The following is a 20,998-nucleotide window of genomic DNA, read 5'->3' as shown; positions in this document are numbered from 1 at the left end:
GTGGATGGCACAAGTGCAAGACTCAAGTAAAGATGTACATAATAAGTATTACTAAACTGTTAAAAATAAAACGGCAAATTAATTATAGCTACATACATAAGAAAAGGGAGAAAAAGACTAAAAACACCAGTTCCTCAAAAACAAACACAGACAGGCTTGGATGCAGTATCCAAATCTTTACTTTTTGTAAAAAATAAAACTACCCTCACATTTTCTTCCAGTCATGACTTTACCCACAACAAAAGTAAATATTACCTAATTTCAAATACTATGCTAATTTTTTTCTATCTCAAAAATTTATATACATTAATCACATCACAGGTATTCCTTTTATATCTGATGCCATTAACTGAATGCTATGAGACTCTTTTCCTTTTTTTTTTTTTTTAAGAGACAGTCTCATTCTGTCGGCCTCGGTAGAGTGCCGTTGTATCACAGCTAACAGCAACCTCCAGCTCTTGGGCTTAGGCGATTCTCTTGCCTCAGCCTCCCAAGTAGCTGGGACTACAGGCTCCCACCACAGCACCTGGCTATTTTTTTGTTGCAGTTTGGCTGGGACCAGGTTCAAACCCACTACCCTCAGTATATGGGGCCAGCACTCTACTCACTGAGCCACAGGCGCTGCCCTCATCTTATGTTTTTAAGTTTAATTGTATGCTGTTAATTCTCTTTTTATCTAGCATGTGGTAGTATAGTATTAATAAACCACAATTTACTTTTTCATTCTACTATAAGAAGCTATTTGGATTGTTTCCACTTCAGACTATTACAAATAACACTGCTATACACATTCCTGCATATGCCTTTTGATAAACAAAAACAAACCTTATACCTATAACTAAAATCCATGGGTTATAGAAAGTATATATGTGCATGTTTTAATGAACACTGCAAGCTTCCCAAAGTAGTAACAAATTTCTCTATGAGATAATTGTACAATTTCCTTAAAAACACTTGGAAATGTTATCATTTTTCTTCAGCCAATCTGGTGGATGTATAGAAGAATTTAGTTGTGGCTTTAATTTGCATTTCCCTAATGAACTTTGATGTTGGGTGCCTTTTCATGATTATATTGATCATATATTGTTTGTAAAGTGCCCCCTTTTTAAGTTCTTTGATCTTTTTTTTAAATTGGGGTGTTAGACATGCATCCCTTGATAGATGTAGGTATTGCAAGTATCTTCTTTCATTCTATGACTTACCTTTCAGTTTTTAAAATTATGTTTAAAGTTCTTACTTTTAACATGATCTAATGTATGAATTTTTCATATATACAATTCTGAAATCCTTACCTAACCCAAGAACATGAAGATATTCTCCTATTTCCATATAAAGGCTTTATTGTGTGCCATATAAAGGCTTTATTGTGTGATATATCTGAAATAGATTTTTGTGTATGGTATGAAATAGGAGTCAATGACCACATTTTCTATCAGGATACTAAAAGGGCAAAAATTTTTTTTACTTACTATGCTCCAAAAATTAAATATAAAACAGAAGATAATATAAATGTAAACTTGTCCTAGATGTAATAGTATTATTGTTCTGCAACAAATTAGCACAAACTTTGGAGCTAAAAAACAACACAAATTTATTATTTTCTATTCAATGTTCTGTAAGTCTGAAGTCCAGATTGGTTTGGCTGGTATTTCTGCTCCAGGTTTCACAAACAAAATCAAAATGTCTGCTTGCTAGACTCTTATAGGAGGCAACTTACAAACTCATTCAAGTTCACAAAATCCAGTTACTTTGATTACAAACTGATGTTCCCAGTTCCTTGCTGACTATAAGCTGGGTTGCTTTAAGAAGCTGGAGGCCTCTCTCCACTCCTTTTATATGGGTCCCTAAATCTCAGAGCCATCATACTGGTGTGTAGAATCCTTCTCACACGTGGTTATCTCTCACTTTCTGTTACTACATCTATTGTGCTATCTTCCAGAGAAAGTTCTCTGCTCACGTGATTAAACTGGGCCCACTCAGTCATTTGGTAGCCTTCATTTCTAATGATACACATTTAAAAAAAAAAAAAGAAAAGAAAGGCAGTAGCTCTTTGTTTCTTAAATTAGAACTTGCTAATAAATTATAATACTATATCTTATGTAATAGAGGAACTAATTCAACTTTCTGAAACTCAAAGAATGATGAGAAAGTCTCTAGTATAAGGGTGGTTTTCATATAGCAGTTAAAATTTACAGGCTAGTTCATTGCTTATCTATATTTTATCAGTTGTTACTATCCCAAGATTATATTCTCTGCGATAAATTTTAATCTTATGTTCTTAAGGAAAAGATTTCATTCTCCAAACCTATTTGTTATAGTAAGGTAGAAAGCCAGAAAACTTTGGAAAGACAATTAATTTACAAATCTGGGTTTTAGGCCAGACATGGTGGCTAACTCCTATAGTCCTAGCCTTCTAGGAGTACAAGATGGGAGGATCCCTTAAGCTCGGGAGTTCTTGGTTAGCCTGAGCAAGAGTAAGACCCCGTCTTTACTAAAAATAGGAAAAAAATTAGTCCCCCAGAGCATTGTGGCAGCTGTAGTCCCAGCTACCCAGGAGGCTGAGGTAGGAGGATCTTTTGAACCCAGAGTTGGAGGTTGCTGTGAACTGAGCTGACAGCACAGCACTTTAGCCTGGGTTAACAGAAGGAAACTCTGACTCAAAAAACTTAAATAAAACAAACAAAAAATAAATCAAATTCTAGGTTTCATAATTGTAGAGATTTTGTATTTTATCCTAAATATAATGAGATATCACCAAAATTTTTTAAGTAAGGCCATGTATAATCTATTAATTATAAGTCAGATGATACCCTATATTTTATAGGCCAAAATCTTAATGTAAATATTCAAGGAAGAAGCAAGCTAAATAAAGTGAAAATATTATCCAACCTCACCCTCCCAATTCTTTGAAAGCCATGTATATCAGGTGCTACAGCATCAAAGTAAGTAAGGCAAATACTTAAAAATATATTGCAGGTTTTCATTCGGGAGACTCCAATATACTATTCTGAGGGTACTGTTTTGAAAATTTTATTTGCCAAAAATTTAATTATAAAGATTTATCTCTGGGAGGCCACGGCAGGTAGATTGCCTGAGCTCAGGAGTTTGAGAAGAGCCTGAGCAACAGTAAGACCCCACCTCTACCTTAAAAAAAAAAAGAAAAATTAGCAGGGCATCAGGGCACACGCCTATAGTACCAGCTACTCAGGAGGCTGAAGCAAGAGGATCACTTGAGCACAAGAGTTTGAGTCTGTGAGTTATGAGGGCATGGCACTCTAACCTGGGGCAACAAGGTAAGACTCAGTTTCAAAAAAGAAAAAGATGTATCTGACTTAAAATGGTTAAAATCATAATAGAAAATTCAAATTATTTATTCTTTTGGCCATTTTCAACTTGCCATGTTTTTTAGAGCCTTAACTTATACTCTGGGAAGCAGCTTGCTTGTTAATTATTTTTTCAGGAAATTTGCTAACATTTATTTAATAAGCATCTTGATTTCTAAAGAAAGCTTAATACTAATCTTTTTGTATATGAGTATGTATGATTTGTGATCCTCTGAAACCCATATGAGCACTTACCATGAGCCATATACACAGCATTAAATAAAGATAAACTGATATAAATGGAGTAATTATTAAAAATCTTAGTTGAAGTTAAATTTCAATCAGTAAATTACCATTATAATTAATTGCAGTTATTATTTTTACTATTTTATTTTTGATGTTTTATCTTGAAGATACAGCCAAACACAGAAATCTATTCACTGATTATAAATTAGCTGTTCTCATTATACTGGGTAGGAAATGTGAGAAAATTCAATCTGACCTGTGTTGTAAACATGTTTTATGGCTGCCAATAACAGACATCAGAGCTAGAAGGTAAAATGGAGGAATCTAAAACAGATCAAAAATTATGACAAGCTTCTTTTTGGCAACTAAAATATAAGAAGCAGAGAAGCAGCCAATTGTCCTATGATTTATAAAAGCCAATTAATGGGTCCCAATACCGACTCTTAATATTCATTAAATAAAACGCTAATGGGGCTTCGGCTTTACAGAACAATGAATGAATATCCTTGGAGCAATTTATGTTCACAGAAAATTCACAAACTAGGTAGTATGAAAATGAACAGACATAAGTCTTTAAAATGACATAAAATGTTTTAGATGAGATAAAATGTTTTAAAATTCACATATATGCCTAAAATATAAAAACTTTGAAAAATGATATTTTACGTATCATGGGATTGGGGATACCAAAGTCCCTATACCTTTCTTTTTTTTTTTTTTTGTAGAGACAGAGTCTCACATACCACCCTCAGGTAGAGTGCCGTGGCATCACACAGCTCACAGCAACCTCCAACTCTTGGGCTTAACGCGATTCTCTTGCCTCAGCCTCCCGAGCAGCTGGGACTACAGGCGCCTGCCACAATGCCCGGCTATTTTTTTGTTGCAATTTGGCCGGGGCTGGGTTTGAACCCGCCACCCTCGGCATATGGGGCCGGCGCCCTACTCACTGAGCCACAGGCGCCGCCCCCTATACCTTTCTTTTTTCCTTTCATTGATAAGATATAGGAAGAAGAATTTGTTTTAGGTTATTTTCTGATGGTAGATATCAGAAGTATACCAACTTACTTTTGTTCTGTTTCCTGTCTAGAGAGACAATATTGTGGATTGTTAGTCACATCGGATCACTCTGAGGGACAGTTGAAGATTATTACATAAATTCATCACTTTAGATGAGGGATTTCCCCTTATTGGCTTCTGTGAAAGATTATTATCAATCTTCTGAAGTTTCAAAGTAAGTTTCAAAAATGTACAAGAAATTAGGAAAATTATATTTCTAAAAAAGGCCACAATATTATCTTTTATCCCACATGTTCTTTTTCAGGATGGCTTTCCCATGCTTGCATTTAGAAGTGGTGTCTATTTTCCTATATCTTAAATCTAAAAGGCCTTTGAGACCTGTTTTAACCAATGGAATGATGTCTTAAAAGGAAATAGCAGCTACCAATTGGCCACCTGGAACATTTCTGCTTAGAATCAGGCTGCCATATAAAGATCCAGCCCAAAGAGCCACATAAAGAGGCCAGGGTAAAAAGAACATGCTCAGCAGAATAACACCTCCAGCTGAGTTCCAGCTGGCAAGAAGCACATGGTAATCACATGGTAAAGCCACTTTGGATCACCCAGCCATCCTAACAGACACCACATGAAAGATGAATACAAATCACCCAATCTACCTACATAACTAAAATAAATAATTTATTTTTGTTGTAAGCCATTACTGTTAATATAGCACAGCAACAAGGGATTAATACACATCGAAAGGTTAATTGGTGAACTTGTCACGATCTGTAATTGTGATGGCAAATCAGCAGCAGCAGCAGCAGCAGCAGCACAGCATAGCTTAAGAAAGAGAGAGCTACACAACATAGCTTAAGAAAGTCTTTTTAATTCTCAACTGAAAAAAAGTCAGTCCTATGAAGAGCACCTGTGGGCCCCACTCAGGGACTAGAGAACAGCCTACCAGGTCTACTGCCTATACCCTTCCGTGACCATGTGCCCCACTTGAGTATCTGGAGACTGACTCACTACTACCACTGCCAGTACCTACATACTCTGCCCAGAGACCCAAGAAGTGGACCGCTTAGCCAACTAGCACCTGTGTACCTCCTCATCAGGGATCACTACCCTTGGCACCCATGTTTACCACCTGGGAAACCCATGAGCAGTCCACCTACCCTACAGCCACCAGTGCTGGCACTCAGGGGGATTTGCCCAAGGCCTGAAGATTGCCTCCCCACCAGGCACATGGCTACCATTGGCCATCATTAGTGCCTACACATGCTACCTAGGGACCTAAGGACTAGCCTATCTCACAGAAATGGAACTACATGAAATGCCTGAAAAAGAATATGTAATAGGCTTGGCACCCATAGCTCAGAGGTTAGGGCACCAGCCACATGCCCCAGAGCTGGTGAATTCGAACCCGCCAGGTTCGAGGGCTGTCTGCTTGCTTTACTTACAATGTTCTTGGCTGTGCAGAAGCTTTTTAGTTTGATCAGGGCCCAGTAGTACATTTTTGATAACTGCTTCAATTGCCTGGGGAGTCCTCCTCATAAAATACTCACCCAGGCCGATTCCTTCAAGAGTTTTCCCTGTACTTTAAGTATTTTTATAGTTTCATGTCTTAAATCTTTTATCCAGTGAGAGTCTATCTTAGTTAATGGTGAAAGGTGTGGGTCCAGTTTCAATCTTCTACAGGTTGCCAGCCAGTTCACCCAGCACCATTTGTTAAATAGGGAATCTTTTCCCCACTGAATGTTTTTAATTGGCTTGTCAAAGATCAAATAATGGTAAGTAACTGGATTCATCTCTTGGTTCTCTATTCTGTTCCAGACATCTATTTCTCTGTTTTTGTGCCAATACCATGCTGTTTTGATTACTATCGATTTATAGTACAGTCTCAGGTCTGATAGCGTGATTCCTCTTGCTGTGTTTTTATTGCTCAGTAATGTTTTGGCTATTCAAGATTTTTTCTGACTCCATATAAAACGAAGTATTATTGTTTCATGATCTTTAAAATATGATAATGAATAGGAATTAAATATGACTTTAATAGGAATTAAAGTTCTGAAACTGTCAGCTATCCGAATTTCAGAATCTCTTGGCATGTCTGGAAAGTTCTCTTTCATAATCTCATGGAGAAGAGACTCCGTGCCTTGTGAAGCCTTCATCGCTTTCGGGGATCCCTATAAGATGAATATTAGTTTTCTTTGAATTATCCCAGAGCTCTCTGAGAGAGTGATCTGTTTTTGCCCTCCATTTCTCTTCCTCTTTGAGAGTTTGGGAGCGTTTGAAAGCTTTGTCTTCAACGTCAGAAATCCTTTCTTCCGCTTGCTCCATTCTGTTACTGAGGGATTCTGCTGTGTTTCTCAGATCTTTGAGGGCTGCAACTTCTTGTCTCAATGTGTCAAAATCTTTGGTCATTTGGTCTTTGAATTCGTTGAATTCTTGAGATATTTTGGGTTACTGCTTGGAATTCTAATTCAATCTTACTTGCTATCCAGATTTTGAATCCGATTTCTGACATCTCAGCTATTTGTTTGTGCATGGGATCTTGTGCTGTGTCCGCCCCATTGATCCTTGGGGGAGGTGATCTCCTGTGATTATTCATATTGCCTGAGTTTTTCTGTTGATTTTGCCTCATGACTGTTTTTCACCATTGCCTCTGGCCGTCCTCAGAGTTGGGGAAGTGTCTCTCCAAGATTAGACCCCAGCGGGATCACTCTATTGTTGCTGGATCTTTGTAGGGAGTGACCCTGTGTAGTTCCTCTGGGGCTGCCCCAGCCCGGGAGTTCTGGTTGTGGAAGCAGCTCCGGAGTGTGACACACCCGGATCCAGCAACAGGGTGGGAGGTGGTGCGCACGGTTCTGGGAGTGCCTGGCGTCCAGTGACTTTCGCACAGAGAGCCCATAGCTCCAGCAGACTCTGGCCAGGAGAAGGGCTCTGCGCAGACGCAGGGAGGACTCCGGAGGGCACACGGCTACCAGAGTCCCTGGCCAGACGAGTGGGCAGGTGTAGAGGCAGGAAGGGTACAGGAGGGAGGATGCAGGGCTGCGCAGCTCCTGCAGTTCCTGATCAGGGCATGCAGAGGTCCGGGGGGTGCGGGTCATGAGTCAGGGGTCACAGCGCAGCTCTTATGGAGGTCCGGGCGGCGCCAAGCCCAGGAGTTTGAGGTTGCTATGAGCTGTAACGCCACAGCACTCTATCAAAGGCAACAACCTGAGGCTCCAGTGTGCCAAAACCATCTCACTCTGCCCCTGAGGGTTAAGCTGTAAGGCAGCTCAGTCCCCGCCTTTAGGCTGCTTAGTCACTAGTTTATTAGCTCTTACCCAATCCTTGCTCTGTGACCCTGAGTGTGGAGCTTGCTGGGGCAGTTCTCTCACAATGACTCCCTGCGGCCCACAGCCAGACACTATTAGCTCCATCTGGCTCAGAGGCCCATGGGGCCCTAGACAATGCCCAAACTTCTCTGCACTCCTGCTCAAGCTCTCCCCAAGGCAGTTCAACTGAGTGCCAAGTCCAAAAACACCAAAACAGTTCACGGGTAAGGCCATTCCGGTTTGCAGTCTCACTGCTGCTTGTACTTACGGCTTCTGGCGGGATTAGGTCGAATAAACACACGCAACCACTTGCTAGTTTTCCTCTGTTTTTGTCCTGCTCTTGGGGTCCAGAAGTCCCTTGCTGACTCCCTGTATCCTCAAAGGGATGATTATAGGCAGATCCCACCAGCCAGAGATGCCTGGAGTCTTATCTCCCCAGACTCCCCGTGCCCAGTTGCAGGGAAGCTGTTACTCGGCAGCCTCCACTTTTTCTTCATTCTGAGAGACAGGTCAGGCAGACAAGAACTGCCAATCTCCTTAGGAAAATGTTAAAGGGTAAAAAAATATATAGTAATAAATTAAAAAAAAAAATTAAAATCTTTGTTTGTCACCTGTAGCACAGTGGTTACAGCACCAGCCACATACACTGATGGTGGTGGGTTCAAACCTGGCCCGGGTCGGCTAAACAACAATAACAACTGCAACAACAACAAAAAAAAATTAGCCGGATGTTGTGGCGAGTGCCTATAGTTCCAACTATTTGGGAGGCTAAGGTAAGAGAATCACTTAACCCAAGAGTTTGAGGTTGCTGTGAACTGTGATGCCACAGCACTCTACAAAGGGCAACAAAGTGAAACTGTCTCAAAAAAAAAAAAAAAATTAAACATCCTTTATCCTAGTGATGCTTTTGCTACTGTAGCTTCCCTTGCCCACCCCCAACCCCCTTTGACAGTGAGTGCCGAATCAACCACATCCCACAGAGGCAAAGACAGAAGGCTAACATTTTCCATTTGCTTCATTCCAGAAGCTATCCCTCAGCAATGCATACACCAAAAACAAATCAATTGGCCTCTGTGCACTAGGCTCTGGACTCAGAACTGGACTGGTGCATTTGAAATTGTAAATATGTTTGTGCCTTAAAAGGAGAAAAGAACGTGTACTGTAGATAAAAAAACTGCAGCTGCTTAAGTTCTGAGCCAGCACAAGTAGACAGGGCTATTGGGTGGCTGCTGTGGACCAGAAGCAGCCATGTCTGTGCAAAAGTACAAGCACATCTCTCTTTCTCCTCACCACAGGTGTTGCTATTTTTCCTACTTACCCTTCCCTCATACAGAAGTTTCATGAGTACTGGCCCCAGTAGTCATAAGCAGGTTCTTACTGCTAGTGTATTTCCTGTGTGCTCTTTATTTCTAGCATAGTGAGGATGTGTTCTGCATGTCTTGCTATTTGAGCATGCACAGCTGCCTGTCCTATTCTCTTTGGGAAGCCCTGGTGCTAGGCAAGTATGCTAGTGAAGACTTCTTGGATAGTTCACATCCTATGTCACCTCAGCTGCTGTTAAGGGCAAGTAAATTCATCCTCCCTTCAGCCCCCAATGCTATTTTGTGTTGAACAGAATTTATACTCAAGGTGCTTTTGATATGAAAACCATGAAAAAATGCATTTTCATAGTTGTCATGATGAATGCATTTTCATACTTACCATCTTTCAACAAACTATTTTGAGTAAGCTATCATGGGAAAGATAAGGCCTTTTCCCAAGAATATCCCAAATTGGGGGGGAAAAAAGGGTAATGTCTTTTGTCCTAACAACCAATGCTAAGAAATGCTGAAAATAAAAGTGAAAACTAAATATCATTAAGCCAGAAATTCCTTTCATTACCTTTCTCTAAAAAAAAATTTTTTTAAAGCATCAAAAAGGTATCTTTTCCATTCCTCTATGGATAAAGGTCGTCTCGGAAGCTTAACATTGACATTTTGGTCTTGCTTTGGGGAGAAATAATTTTTGTTTCAGAATTTTACATAGTGCAAGAATACTTTGAGAATGTGATTCCTTTCAATGGGGAGAAAGGCAAATTATTTTATATTTTGTACTTTCAACTTTGTAAAGATGACATATCTTTGGGAGTAAAGAGTTGTTTTCATAATTTTCTGAATTTTAGGCATTTTGTGCTACATGGCTTCAAATAAAACATGCCAAAATTTAGAAGAATTTCATCATGAATACAGAAGAACTGCACGGAATACTTTTACGCATTTACATATGTATTTCAGGCTAGATTAAATTTTCCCATCTACAAGACAAAACATAAATTTCAGACCTTACTGAACAGATTCTGGTGCTCTATAATTATTTAACAAAATAGAGCATACAGAGAAGCACCTGATAGAAAACAAGGGGTATAAACTGAAAGTTACCCACCACATGGTAAAGAGAACTGCAAGACAATCTCATACTATTCAGACAAGGGATTAAAAGTTTTTCTCAGAAGAAATTAAACAGATCAATGGAAAATACCTTAAGATAGTGACATTGATGGGTAGCTCTGTATATAAACCTAATAACCCTACAATGAAGTCCACTAGATTATAGGCCTGTCCCATCACATAAAAGACTAGACATTTAGCCCCGGCCAAAAACCAAAAAAAAAAAAAAAAAGACTAGACATTTTTGTTATTTCATTATTAAATATAAATTTACATACAAGAATCTTAAAACCTGTGAACAAAGCTTGCATCATGAATACAACTGAATAAACAAAAAGGATCTTGGAAAAAACACTGGTAATGCATGAAACATAGAATCTTTAAAAACAAACTAATTTTACTAGAGGGAGACTGAGATATTATATATTTGAAACAAGAACCATAAATTATTAAAAATAGACAAAGATCCGAGAATTCTTGGAGTTTAAAAATTGTATATAGAATATAAAATAAAATACCTTAGTAACTGTGGTTCTCAATATTCCTAATGCCGCGACCCTTTAATACATTTCCTGTGGGTCGTGACCCACAGGTTGAGAACTGCTGCCTTAGAAGGTTTAGAAACAAAGTCAAGGAAAATCAACTACCAGGAAGTAGAAAAGAAGACCAAAAAAAAGACAGACAAAATGAGAGAACAGGAAAAATTTATAAGAAAATTAAAGGGCATTGGGTGGCGCCTATGGCTCAAAGTGGTAGGGCGCCAGTCCCATATGCCGGAGGTGGCAGGTTCAAACCCAGCCCTGGCCAAAACCCACAAAAAAAAAAAAAAAAAAAAAAAGAAAATTAAAGGGCAAATTGAGAAAATAAGAAAAAAGAAAGGAGGACCTGATTAAGAAAATACTATAAGAATATTTTCTAGAAATGAAAGACAATCTTCCAGACTGAAAGGAACTAACAAGTACAGCCTTCAACAACACCTTAATTCCATCCGTCTTATCAGAAAACAGGCACTTACCCCTGGCATCAACATGAGTGACCCAGACCTTCTAACTGGCAAGCATAGTTGTTTCCACAGTTTGTGACTCCATAGAAGGGTGTATCTATCCCTAATCTGCTATTCTTACAAGATGACTGGCAACAGCCCAACAATCAGGAAAGGTATACTTGACCTTTAGAAGTATTATCTAAGGTGGAAGTTGACAAACATCTTTTCTGAAAAACAAGCAGATTGTAAATATTTTAAGTGTTTTAAGACCCATACATTTTTACTTCCCCTGACCTCAACCAATGTTTTAAATACACAAAATCATTCCAAGCACATTCCAAACAGTTTGCAGCTGGATTTGACAGGCAAGCTGAAGTCTACCAAACCTGGTTTAAGGCAATGGTCTTCAATTCAGCCCATTGTGCTGGATCTGCCCTTCTCACACTTAGTCTTCCAATGTTTTCCTTGGAGCTGGAAGGTAGCTGCCACCCGGGTGGAAACCACAGCTTTTCACTTAGCCAAACAAGAAATGAACCAGCTCCAAAAACTTAAAAGTGATCTCTGCACATGAAACCAGTCCAAGGTCAATTTAACATTGTTTGCCACAGCAAACTATTCAAATCTATCAGTTGAACGCAGGTACTTTTTCTAATACCAAGGTGTCCAACAGGCACTTGTCAGAGGCTGTAATAACAGCCACAAGATGACTATGATATTCTCAGGCTGGAAACACAGGGAGTAGAGAGTAGCATGAGAGAAAAGGTAGGATCGGTAGGAGCAGTATGTAGGCTTTATCTTTCCTTCAGTTGTTCTCTACAAGGTTAGTAACGAAGCCCCAGGGTTGTTTTCCTCCTTCAAACAGCTTCTGATACTTGGAAAACACCCAGTTCGAGAGGGCTATATACCACTGTAGCTCTTTCCCTTGGTCTTCAGCGCTTCTGGCAAACTTTGTGACCACCTTTCCCTTCTCTCATGGGACCAAGAAGGATGGTGATTTGGGCACCTATATCTAACAAAGCTAGGAAAGTTTGAGTACCTCTTCAGCTTCAAAGTTTCCTGAGGGCAACTTTGGTTTTGTAGGTTTGTTGTTAAGTTGAATTTGTATGTAAGCTGGAACAGGTACATTAAGCTACTACCTGTAATACATCAGCCTCTCTATGTAAGTTCAAGTCGAATGCCAGTCAGATGTTTATAACATAGAGACTGCATGTATAGCCACAAAACTCCTGCTACATTATCAGGATAACCTTCCCTTTTTCTATCACATGCATGAGAGTGAACAACAACCAAAATAATACTGAGGTAGCTTGTTTGAATCCTCATGATGCACTGCATAAGTTCCAGTCTAAGCAATCATTAAGCTACCCACTCTGTAGCTTAACACGTGGGCAAAACACATTAACTATTAAACCCTAGGTAAACTCAGATCTAATCTGGCCCATGGGGACCCCTTTACTCCTTCCATGTCTCTATCAGGACGCTATCTGTTCATCAAGATTGCATAAAAGCTGCTAGAACTAATAAGTATGTTTAACAAGGTTGCAGAACACAAGGCAAATATACAAAAATCAATTGTATTTCTATATACTAGCAATGAACAAATGGAAAACAAAATTAAATGAAAATTTTAAAAATATCAATTACAAGCCTGAGTAAAAGCAAGAGCCTATCTCTATAAAAAACAGAAAATTTAGCTGGGCATAGTGGCACATGCCTGTCATCCAAGCTATTCACAGAGACTAAGGTAGGAGGATCTCTTAAGCCCAGGAGTTTGATGTTGTAGTGCGGCATGGGTGACAGAATGAGACCACGACTCAAAACAAAAAATAATCTAAACTACTGAAATACTTAGGTATGTATCTTACAATAGATGTGAGTGACTGTTATAAGGACAAAAAGATAAGTCATAGACCCTGATACTTACAAAGCATACATCTTACTCAGATTCAGAATATAAAGAATTCTCAAATTTCAATAAGAAAAAACATTTCTTAAATAAAAGGTTTGAACACTCTGTTAAACATTTTATACATATGGTTAAAAAATACACAAAAATATGCTCAATATTATCAGTAGTCAACAGGGAAACACAAATTAAAACTACAATGAGATATAACTAGATACCTTTTAGAATGGCAAAAATTAAAAAGACCAAGCATAAAAAGTGTGGGCAAGGATATGAAAAACTGGAAGCTTCAACACTGCTAATGAGAACAAGCACTTTGGAAAACAATTTAGTAGTTTCTTAAAAAATAAAACATAAAATCTAGTCATTCCACTCATAGGTATTTATGACTATTTATGCCAATGAATAAAAAGTAAATGCCCACATGAAGACATATACTTGTGCATTTACAGCAGTTTTATTTGTAAAAGGCAAAATCTATAAACAACTCAATGTCTGAGGCAAATGAATGTATTCATACAATGGAGTATGAATGAGCAATAAAAATGATTAAACTTTTAAAGATATGCAAAACCTCAACATAATTATGCTGAGTGAATGAAGCCAGAAAAAAAAATGACTATATACTATATGATTCTACTTATATAATGCTCTATAAAATATAAACGAATCATTATTAAAAAAAAAGTTTAGCGACAGATGGAAGACGGGTAGAGGGAAGCGAGAGAGATTACCAAGAAGCACAAGAAAAATTTTGGGCTGTAATGGGTAAGTTCACCATCTTGATTATAGCAGTATTTCCATAATGAATACATATATCGAAATACATAAAAAAATTATATTTTAAAACAGTTTATTGTCTCCACCTTCTAAAAAGCCATAAACAAATTTTAGCCTCAGATGGGTTTACTGATAAAACCTATCAACAATTTAACTTCTCAACTTATGAGTCCAGCATTATCTTGATATCAAAATGATCAAAGATATTACAGGAAAACAAAATTACAGACACAGGCCAGTATCCTTCATAAATATAGATGCAAAAATCCTTTTAAAAATAGAAAATGAATATAGCGATATATAAAAAGGATACTATCCCACAAATGTAATATCAAATTAATATATTTAAGTCTCTATAGAGACCAAGTCAAAACTATGTAATCTTCTCAATAGATTTGCTGAAAATAATTCAACATAAATTTATGATTAAAAAGAACTCTCATTGAACTTTAAACAATGAAAGTAACCAATATATAATACCTAATGCTTAAAATGCTTATAATATTGAAGTACTGAAGGCTAACCCCTTAATAACTGACAACAAAGCATGGATATTCACTCTGACCACTTTTATTCAATATTATACTAAAAATCCTAGCCATTGCATAACAAGAGAAAAAGAAATGAGTAATGAAGATTAAAAAGGATTTGACAACTAATATATATGCTTGATTATGTGCACATCATCACTTTCTGCTGATTTAACTGTGATCTGTTGTAACATATATAATTCACACATGTATTTAAAATAAATTTGTATTTAATGGAAATGTATATTTATAAAATGAATACTTACATTTTTAAAAATATTGGGAAGGAAAAAATAACAGTAATTTCTACTGAAGAAATAACACCAATGTTATAGAAACTCTTTCAGAAAACAAAAATAAAAGTGAGCTCTTAAAATATAACTTTGGTAACAACTCTAAACAAGAAAAATTAGAACATGATCTCTCTTATGATTATATATGCAAAAACCCCAAGTACAATATTAGTGCATTAAATCCAATTATTACAAAATGTATTACACATCTCAGACAAGTTATTAGAATGAAGGCAAAGCTATTTTAATACTTTAAAAACCAATCAAAGTAATTCAATAAATTAACATTGCTCTTTCAAAGGAGAAAAAAGCAAATGCTCATCTTAATACTTACCAAAAAAAAAAAAAAAAAACTTCAATAAAATTCAATAGCCATTCATAATAAAAACTTTCAGCCAGCTGGGAATATATAAAGGATACCTACAAAACCTTGAAACTTAATCATGAAATTTTAAAAACTTTCCCTTTCAAATTGGTAATGTGACAAAATATCCACTATTATCACTTCAATTCAAATTTCAACTCGTGGTGCTACACAGTACAATAAATCAAATAATTAAAATGAAATAAAAGTATTGGAATGAAAGAATATAATTCTTCTCATAAATTATAATTTTATATATAGAAAAGCAAAGAATACATAGATTAACTGTTAGATTAGTGCACTTAACAAGACAGAAAAAAATAAAGGCAATATAAAAAATCAACTGTGACAAGCTATTACCTAGAAAGGTTATAGAAAATGATAGCACTTACAAAAGCATCACAAAATATCACATAACATCTAATGAATACATCTAATGAAAGAAAGGCAAAACCTCCATACTGAAAATTACTCACTTTTATTCAAAAAAATTAAAATGCTAAGTAAATGGAGGTGTACACTACACTTATGAATCAGAGACTCAATATTTAAAGATGTACCTTCATTCATTTACATCTTAATTGAGAATGTTCAGCATAAACTTAATGATATACAATAGGTTTTAAAGTGTGATTTAAGTAGCACTACTATGTTGTACAGTAGCTAAGAACATTGGCTTTAAAGTCAGTTAAACCTGGAGTTGAAATATTTTTCTGGTATTTCCTACTCATTTATCTGAGACAAGTTATTTAATCTCAAACAGGCTTGATTGCCAAACTGATAGTTATTTGTTGGGAGGGCCAAATTAATATAATTACGAAAAGTTCATTTACTGTTTTGTTTTTTTTTTATTGCCTAAGCAAGCCCTCAAAACTTGTAAGCAGAAGAGCTGAGCTTTGAACATAAGCGATCTGGTTCCAAGTTTGTGCCTAACAAGGCTAATAGTATCTTGTTCAACTCTCACTGAACTTTTAAGAATAAAAATAATCAGTAAGTAACACCAATGCTTATAATTTTGTACAATGGTCCATTAACCAAATGGATGTAGTACTTTTAAAATGGAATAGTACAGAGCATTAAAATAGAATAAACGGCTGCTGTTCCAAGCATTAAAAGTGATAAATCTCAGAAATAATGAGCAAAAGAAACCTTTTCATTTACATGGGAAGAATAAAAAAAGTAAGACAAATACATAGTATAAGGTGAAAAAATTAAGCAGTACTTGCTTGAGGGTGAGAGGATTAATTGGAAGGTGGCAAGAAAAATTTTTTGAAGAGATGGAAACATTGCATCTATACTGTAAAAAGAAATTTGGGTTTCATATATGCACTTAATTGTCACCACTAAGATTTGTGAATTGTAATGTATGTAAATATTGCTTCAAAGAAGTAAACAATAACTCAAGAGGATGGTGAAAAATGGGGGAGACAAAAATGATGCAAGAATGTCATAATGGTAACAGTTGTATCTGGGTTATGGGTACGCAGTGGTTCATCATATTGTAAATGTCTTTCTATTTACTTTGTGTATTTTTTAACTTTTCTAAAAATAAATTTTGGGGGGAGGGAATGGAGGTGGGCTTTGTAAGAGAGAAACAAGTAACAAGAAAAGGTCAGGGAAGAGTTTGGTTTAAGTGTAAGGTCAACAACAAAAAAAGAAATAATGGGAGATAAAATTTAGTAGATGGGGGGATGAAATCACACACAAAAAGACAGAAATGTTAGGCCACAGAAAACACACTAAGCAATGGGGAATTATTTTCACAAATTTAAGTTTGGGAATGTCAGTATAAATGCTAAACTTTTGAAACTTTAACCCAGAAGTAACATGGAGGTATGGAAGCATTACAATGCCCTTATAGTCAATAACAATATTCTGAACAGGGCCATGATGGGGGAATAACATATGAGTTAGTATTTGATACTAAGAACTGAAACAGCAAATATCAACTTACATGGCTTTGAAGAGGTCTAAACACAATATAATACTGAGAAAACTAACCAACAGAAAACAGAATATGTTTAAGTCTGATGCCAATTTCCTCAAGATTTGTGACTGAAAGTGCTAATTTACAAGTAGAAATGTCAATCTAGTTAATGCTGGAATTTCAGTTTTAGCTGATGTTTTAAAAATAACCTTCTGGTAGAACTACTATAAAAGCATAAGCAAGGATTCCAAATTTGCAACCAGTACTCCAAATAGCAATGAGCATATTTTCTATGCTTTATTTTCTTTAAAACCAATTTAATTAGTTTTAAAGGCATCTTAGCCAATAAATTTTCTTATTCCAGTTCACACATCATTCCACATACACATCACCATGGCTATGACCATGGAAATAATATATTATTATATTCTTTTTTTATTCTTGAATATATTCTTTATATTCAAAAGAATAAACCTAAGTTAGAAGAACACACTCATGTAATGTCTAAGAGAGAAAAAATGAAAAACAAATAACTAAATTACTAGTAAAAAATCATCCTGCATATGCCTGAACTACATTAGTGTATCTGGAAAATTTTTCTTCAGAGTTAAATTCACAATTATTAAAGCTGTTATTATTATTTGAAGGGCCTTAAACAGCACAACAATTATTTGATTGACCAGAGATCAGCCAGGCTCCTAAACCTTCTCCTAAATTCATCTGTGAAGTGCCTTGAAAAATCCACTTTTCGATTTGTAGCAAGAACTTTGATATCTGATCACCCTAAATATCCAATTGGGTTCTTCATCCTCCACCAATCCCCAGGAGATGTTATGATCACACATGCCTGTCCTTAGCAACAATCCTTTCAGGTCAGTTTAGCCATAATCCCCCTTAGCCCTGATGTTTCTTCTTAATAGGTTTCCATCCACTCACTCTCACTCTGCTCCTTGGCTATAAATTCCCATTTATCCATGCTGTATTTGGAATGGTGGCCAATTTCTCTATCCTTGCAAAATTCCATTGCAGTGCTCCCTATACCTATCACAATGGTCCAAAATAAAGTCTGCCTTACCATATTTCAACAAGTAGCACTGAATTTTTTTCCTGTAACTTAAGGACAGGAAATCTTAATGACAATTACCAAAAAAAAAAAAAAAAAAAATACAGACTTAAAAATAAAAATAAATAATTTCAAATCAGACATAAGCACCTCTGAGTATAAACAATTACATATTGGATTAATTTTCTGAAGAAAATAGTAAAATCTATTTCCTAAAATATTGATTTAAAGACCCTGGGGAGAAGCCAAGATGATAGACTGGAAGCAGCCTACCCATACTGCTCTCATGGGAACTGAAAGTGGTAGGCAGATTATCACCTGTAGATGTAGTTTAATCAAGCAACAAACTCCAACCTAAAGAAAACTGTAAAAATATCAAACATGTAATTTAGAATATGGATGAGAGATAGAATGAATGGAATTGATGAGAAAGTTGAAAATCAAAACAAAGATATAAAAAAAATTAAGGATATGAATAAAAAATTCACAGAAAAGATAGGTAGCATAAGAAAAGATGTAAAAGAATTTAAAGAAACAAATGAATAATTTAAGGAATTTTAAAATACAGCAGAAAGTTTTACTAACAGAATAGACAAAGCAGAAAAAAGAATTCTGGAGCTTTAAGACAAGGGTTGTGAATGATCACCATCAGCAAAAATATAGGAATAAAGAAAAAGGAGCAATCACTTAGAGAAATATCACACTATAATAAATAAATCATTTTGGAAAGATGTTTGGAGAACACTTAGAGATCTAAAAATAGACCTGCCATTCAGTCCTATAATTCCTCTACTAGGCATATACCCAGAAGACCAAAAATCACATTATAACAAAGATATTTGTACCAGAATGTTTATTGCAGCCCAATTCATAATTGCTAACTCATGGAAAAAGCCCAAGTGCCCATCGATCCACGAATGGATTAATAAATTGTGGTATATGTACACCATGGAATATTACGCAGCCTTAAAGAAAGATGGAGACTTTACCTCTTTCATGTTTACATGGATGGAGCTGGAACATATTCTTCTTAGTAAAGTATTTCAAGAATGGAAGAAAAAGTATCCAATGTACTCAGCCCTACTATGAAACTAATTTATGGCTTTCATATGAAAGCTATAACCCAGTTATAACTTAAGAATATGGGGAAAGCGGAGAAGGAGGGGAGGGGGGAGGGTGATTGGTGGATCTCACCTACGGTGCATCTTACAAGGGTACATGTGAAACTTAGAAACTTACTAAATGTAGAATATAAATGTCTAAACATAATAACTAAGAAAATGCTAGGAAGGCTATGTTAACCAGTGTGATGAAAACATGTCAAATGTTATATAAAACCAGTGTATGGTGCCACGTGATTGCATTAATGTACACAGCTATAATTTAATAAAAAAAAAAAAAACAGAAAAAAAATTAACACTGCAAAAAAATAAATAAATAAATAATAGGTTATCACTGGATAAGAAAAAGGAAAAAAAAAGAAAGAAAGAAAAATCTATGTGATTTTTTCCTGGTATCACCACAGATACAGATATCCAGAAATCAGATGGTCACTGAATACTTGTAAGATGTATAGCAAATAGGACATCACCAAGATGCACAGGCATATATGGAAAAAGAGTCAAAGTGAAGTAGAAAACCCCACCCATAAGACAAAAGCTACAAATAACATACAAAGGAAAACCCGTCAGACTAACAATAGACATCTCAGTAGCAAATTTACAAGCCAGAAGGGATTAGGGGTCCCATTTCTAGCCTTATTAAACAAAATAACATCCAGCCAAATAAAGTCTTTCTCAGACCAGAAACCACTAAGGGAATTTGTCTCAACTAGACTTGCTCTATAGGAAATGCTCAGAACAACTTACATCCAGCAATGTAAAATACCTGAAGGTTAAAATTCATAGGTCCTATTAAAGAGTAGCATAAGGAGGTAAAACAAAACAAGATAACATTAAACCTAAGGAACAGAACACTACCTTACATATCAATACTAACAATGAACAAAAATAGTCTTAATGTTCCGCTCAAAAGATAGATTGCAGAATGGAGGAAAACACAATCCAAGTATAGTCATCTCCAAGAAACCCATGTAACTTTCAAGGACTAACATAGACCCAAGGTAAAGTGATAGAAAAAGATATTCCACATAAATGGAAACTAAAAACAAGCAAGGATAACTATTGTATCAGATAAAACATATTTTAAATTAACAATGGTTTAAAAAGATAAAGGTCATTATATTAATATAATGATAAAAGGAGAAATTCAGCAAGAAAATGTAACAATTTGGGCGGCGCCTGTGGCTCAGTGAGTAGGGTGCAAGCCCCATATGGCGAGTTCAAACCCAGCCCCGGCCAAACTGCAACAAAAAAACAGCCGGGCGTTGTGGCGGGCGCCTGTAGTCCCAGCTGCTCGGGAGACTGAGGCAAGAGAATCGCGTAAGCCCAAGAGTTAGAGGTTGCTGTGAGCTGTGTGACGCCACAGCACTCTACCCGACGGCGGTAAAGTGAGACTCTGTCTCTACAAAAAAAAAAAAAAAAGAAAAGAAAATATAACAATTCTAAACATGCATGCACCAAACATGGGAGTTTCCAGATTTATAAAACAAATTCTACTAGATATAAATAATGAAATAAACAATAGCATCATAACAGCCAGGAATTTCAACACTCCGCTAACAAACTAGACAGATCATAGAGGTAGAAAATCAAACGTAGGTCCTGCCAAAACCGATGACACAAATAACGCATAAGACTGAAGGGAGAAATATTTGTCTCTGGGAATATAAGGCCTATAAATGTCCAGTAAAGATCAAGTTTTTCTTTAAGTTGAA

At 36.3% G+C, this 20,998-nt stretch overlaps 1 protein-coding gene across 11 annotated transcripts in view; it reads right to left on the bottom strand.

Annotated features, from left to right (window-relative positions):
• GPHN (gephyrin) overlaps positions 1–20,998 on the bottom strand; it is a 708,676-nt gene that overhangs the window by 583,046 nt on the left and 104,632 nt on the right. The gene's annotated exons all lie outside the window — the stretch shown is intronic.

This window comes from Nycticebus coucang, chromosome 9 (genome assembly GCF_027406575.1).
Source record: "Nycticebus coucang isolate mNycCou1 chromosome 9, mNycCou1.pri, whole genome shotgun sequence".
NCBI classification, from domain to species: domain Eukaryota; kingdom Metazoa; phylum Chordata; class Mammalia; order Primates; family Lorisidae; genus Nycticebus; species Nycticebus coucang.
The sequence above is the reverse complement of the archived record's forward strand: the minus strand, read 5'-3'. Positions and strand labels throughout refer to the sequence as shown.